This window comes from Berghia stephanieae, chromosome 10 (assembly GCF_034508935.2).
Source record: "Berghia stephanieae isolate SIO BIC M18660-M18661 chromosome 10, UCSD_Bste_1.3, whole genome shotgun sequence".
Classification (NCBI taxonomy): Eukaryota; Metazoa; Mollusca; class Gastropoda; order Nudibranchia; family Aeolidiidae; genus Berghia; species Berghia stephanieae.
Window position 1 is genome coordinate 25,602,019 of NC_088369.1, and position 5,000 is coordinate 25,607,018.

The 5,000-nt window shown below is 37.2% G+C and overlaps 1 long non-coding RNA gene across 1 annotated transcript in view; it reads left to right on the forward strand.

Moving 5' to 3' along the window:
* Positions 1-2,270: 2,270 nt before the first annotated feature.
* Positions 2,271-5,000, forward strand: part of LOC144956060 (uncharacterized) — a 45,559-nt gene continuing 42,829 nt past the window's right edge. Inside the window, exon 1 of the long non-coding RNA XR_013641863.1 lies at positions 2,271-2,331. This is a non-coding gene — a long non-coding RNA (uncharacterized LOC144956060). The remainder of the gene's footprint in view (positions 2,332-5,000) is intronic.

A 5,000-nucleotide genomic window follows, 5' to 3' on the forward strand; every position in this document is an offset into this window, starting at 1 on the left:
AATTGGGTTATCCGACCTGCAATGAAGTGCACGTTGGCTTACATATAATCAAAGAAATCTGTTAATATAATGTGTCTATGTTATGAAACAGCGCAAAACAAAAATCAGAAAGAAAAAAATAAATAATAAACAAGCAAAGAAACAAAGCAAAATAGAAGAAAAAAAACCCAGATCAAAACAAGCAACCTTTCCATCCCTCACCACAAATAAATATTATAATAATAGATAGATACTATGAGTCGCCTTTCCTTAACAGGCCTAATAAACCCAATCTATAATTCATGCAGAGTACAATTCTCTTGCAGGACTCCATTTTAACTTAATCTACTTTATAATATAGCGCATTATCCACTAAACTTGCTTAATTAAAGCGCTTTACAAAGGGTTCCAGACCAACAGCAACACATAACACGTAGGACGAAACATGACGCCTGACGCGATATTACCATTTTTTTTTCCCGACAGAGACAACGCTGTTAATGGCCAGGGCCTCATTTTCCACTTGAGTACGGTGGGAGAATGTGAGTAAAGAGCCTTTTCCTAGGTCTTAACTATGCGCCGAGCCCTGGACCTTCCGATCCAAAAGCGAGTGTCCTACCACAAGACCACATAACCGCACATTTTAGTACCGATATTCTTACGATATTTGTCAATGTCTTTAGTATAATTTTATCACATCAACAACGAAGTCGAGTAAGGCAATGTATTGTAGGATGAGCGCAATGTATTCCAAGATTTAAAAAAAACCCACACATTTTGTCCTGCTTTGTCTTGTGGTACTGCACTCGCCTTTTGAGAGAGGGAATGGTGATACCCCTCTCAATCGCATAATGGACATTGTCCCCGTTTCGAGCTGAAATAAGTCCCGGCAACCCTTGTACGCAGATTCCCTGACTGCGGACAGACATGCGTAATATACGTGATGGAAGTCGTAATATACGTGATGGAAGTCGTAATATACGTGATGGAAGTCGTAATATACGTGATGGAAGTCGTAATATACGTGATGGAAGTCGTAATATATGTGATGGAAGTCTGTTTGGACGAATTCAATCCATCGAGGAGGCTGAGACATACATTGCTCGAAACGAGGTGAGAAGTTGCCAGACTTCTCCACCAGTAAGAGGAGGCACTGGGTGGTAGCGAATCGGCTTGGGTCGAGAACCTGCCCAAAGGCAAAATCGCTTCATAAGTGGGGACTTTCCACCTGTCCAAAATGTACTCGATGTGGGAACGAACCCGAAACCGCAGAGCATCTAGTTGAAAGGTGTGTTGTGACAAAACATCCGGGAGGGTTTGTGACGGTGCACGAGTGCGGTAAAGAATATGCAGATTGGGTCGATCGTCATACATTAGTAATGTGAGCACCAATAGAAGCTGCTGCTGTTTTCTTAGTTGCAGCTTTCTGGTTTAACTCCTGTTCTAAGCGGCGTAAAGTTGAGTTGTGCGGCTATGTGGTTTTGTGGTATAACACTCGCTTTCAGATCGGAAGGTCCTGGGTTCTAGCCTCGCTCGGCGCATAGTTAAGTCCTTTGAAAATGCTCTTTACTCACATTATCTCACCGTACTCAGGTTTAATGGATATTATGTTATATAAAAGCTCAATTTTAATTATTTTTAAATGAGTTCATCAACAGAATCTTGACTCACAATCTCTCACTGGACTCGAGTGTAAAAGGATTTTTTTCCGATGCCGAAAAAAAAATGAATAACATCTTTCAGATTTTATGTGTCGTCTTATATATTAAGTGTTGCTGTTATTTTCGGACCCATTGTAAAGCGTATTGAGCACAATTTTAGTCATAAAAAAGCTCAAGTTTTTTATCATAATCAGAGTTTTGCGATAGTTATTCCTTACGACGCCATAATGTAAGTATTGCTTCTTGAAGCTCGAAGAAATGAAATTACATTTAAACGAAATAGAAGCTTCAATTTAATTTACGTGGACGGTTCGGATCTCCCATTTGTCATCAAAATACTGAGAGACTAAAGATCAATGGCAGATGAGAAGATGGCGAAACATCATATTTACACACACATACACATAAACACACACACACATACACACACACACACATACATATATATATATTATATATATATATATATATATATATATATATATAGAGAGAGAGAGAGAGAGAGAGAGAGAGAGAGAGAGAGAGAGAGAGAGAGATGAATCGTGTTGGTTTCATAAGCCAGTGTGACGGTACGAAGGCCATACCGTATGACGACGCGTTCACCCAGAGACAGGCCAGAGACGGAGTGTGATGAGATGGCACCGTATTCCCTCGGATATAGGACTTTATATCATCGCTCTTAACACTTCAGGTGAGTCGATATAATGGCGATTTTTGTCAATAAATAGAATTCTCATTGTGGAAAAATTCAAAATGTAACTGTGTGGCTTTCTGGTTCTAATGGGGTTTGACACTCGCCTTCGGACTAATAAATCTAAGGTTTGAGTCCCGTTTAGAGCAGTGCAAAGTTGAGTCTCTATAAAAGATTTTTTACAAATAACCTTTCATCGTATTCCTTTGTAAAATGAATATATTTTACATTGTACCGTTAAGGGCATTTTCTTTGTCAGGAAAAAAATAGAGCCTATTAATAAATTCTTCTTCTTCTTCTTCTTCTTCTTCTTCTTCTTCTTCTTCTTCTTCTTCTTCTTCTTCTTCTTCTTCGTCTTCTTCGGTCTTTAACCCTCTCCTTACCGCCTGACAACAAAATCGTCACATTTGTTACGACACAATATACATATTTTTTGTTTCTTATTCAGATTTATTTTGTACATCACAGTGACCTTTGTTTAAAATTAATAAGAACATAGCGTTGTTTTGTAGAGAGATTGAGTTTTTTTTTTATAAATCCATTTGTCTGCTAGGTAAGCTTGCCATTTTTGGGAAAATACTGATAATCCTCGGTAAGGGGAGAGTTAACGTAACATTGAATAGAACTATGCTGATTCAATGTGTTGCCCCTGTATTCTTGTGGTATGACGTCCGCATTCGGATCCTAGGTGTGAGCCCCACTCTTATCCTATCTTATCATACTAAAGGCTTAATAGGAATTACCGTTAAATGCCTTATACAATAGTTTATATTTACAGAATTACATTGTATCATTCACAGACAGTTTTTCACAACTTTGAATGTCAGGAAAAATGTGTTTACAGCATTTACTATCATAGAAAACTGGTAATTGAAAACTGGTCATGATCGAATGAATCATAAATGTACAAAGTTCATAGTACAATGGAAAATTAATGACAAAAATAATCCTGAAAGCAACAACGATAATAAGTATACATAAGTCTTTGATAAATTATGATTTTACATTATTTCAGATGTCATGCATTTTACTGGTCAACATTTACAAACCAGTCTACAAAGTCATGAAATTAATGGAAACAATTATATCCACATGACAATTTAAAGTTTAAAAGATATTTAATTAAATGGATAAGTAAATAAACAAACAAACAAACAAATAAATGAATAGATGAATAAATAAATGAATAAATAAATAAATAAATAAATAAATAAAAAAATAAAAATTAATAAGATCAAATTACATTTAAAAAATAATCAATTAATTAATTGCACTTTGGGAGGTGCAAACTTGAGTTTGTGGAACCAGCTCTTTACTTACATTCTCTCATCGCAGCAGGATGTAAAATGAGTATCTGGCCCGGTAATAGCGTTGTCTCTGTCGAAAACAAAATGTAATATTATTGCCTTGCAGCGTCACCTCACGTTAAATTTTGATGTTAGCTGAGAAACCCTATAAAAGGGTTTGAGTACATAGGAGGCAGCGTGGTTTAGCGGTATGGTCTTTGCTTCATACCAAAAGGTACCGAGTTCGACCGTAAATAGCCATCGTTAACTAATAGCCTGACTCTAGAACCCTCTAGGACTTACAGTTTGACGTCATTTTTAAGGTTTGTGCAACGTCTAGTGAGTTGTCGTTTGTAGAGCTGAAGAAAACAAGTGATTCATTCCATTGGTTAAACAAGTGAATACAACTCACAATTTGTTTTCTTTTGAGGCCAAAGACTTGTCTTTTGACGTAATTTTTTTGGTCAGTGTCAGGCTATAAGTTAAAGATGGCTTCGGGTTCTACTACCCGCCTTGCTGTGTGACCTTGAGCAAGTCACCTAACTCTAGCTCACTTTGCGGCGCTGCATCACAGCGGGCAGACGCCTGGGTGATTCCAGTCTTCCCTTGGAATAGATCCTAAAGACAAATTTCTCGTTGGGAATGAATAAAGGGAATGCATATTTTATTTTATTCATTTATTGAATATTGCGCTAAACAAAATTAAAATGTTCAGTATTGTAGACTTTCTATTCCTCGGATTTGACTTAGAATTTATTTCTATATTTAAGTTGCCGGTGACTCTCGTGGAAGGCTGTATTTATGTCCGAAAGACAATAATTTTTGATACATTATTTCATTTAAAAAATAAAATTATCTGCTACACAAGAATTGGTGGAATTGAATCAAAAATGTAAACAACTGAGAGAGATAGATAGTGGGAAGTAAGAGAGAGCGAGAGAGAGATAGAGAGAGAGAAAGAGAGAGAGAGAGAGAAAGAATGTGAGGAAGAGAGAGGGGATGTGAGAGAGAGGAGAGAGAGGAGAGGAGGGAAAGAAGAGAAGTGAGAGGAAGAGAGAGGGAGAGAGAGAGAAGAGAGAGAGAGAGAGAGAGAGAGAGAGAGAAGAGAAGAAGTGAGAGGAGGGTGGAGAGAGAGAGAGGAGAGAGAGAAAGAAGAGTGAGGAAAGAGAGGGAGAGAGAGAGAGAGAAGAGAGAGAAGTGAGGAGAGAGAGGAGAGAGAGAGAGAGAGAGAGAGAGAGAGAGAGAGAAGTTTGTTTTAAAAGCGTTAAATGTTGAATTATTACTAAATGTTAAAATATTTTAATTATACATTATAAATCATATTAAGTTAACGTTTGTTTTTCACCAAAGTCTTGTTTTCGTCTATAGCAGCACAGGCGTTTG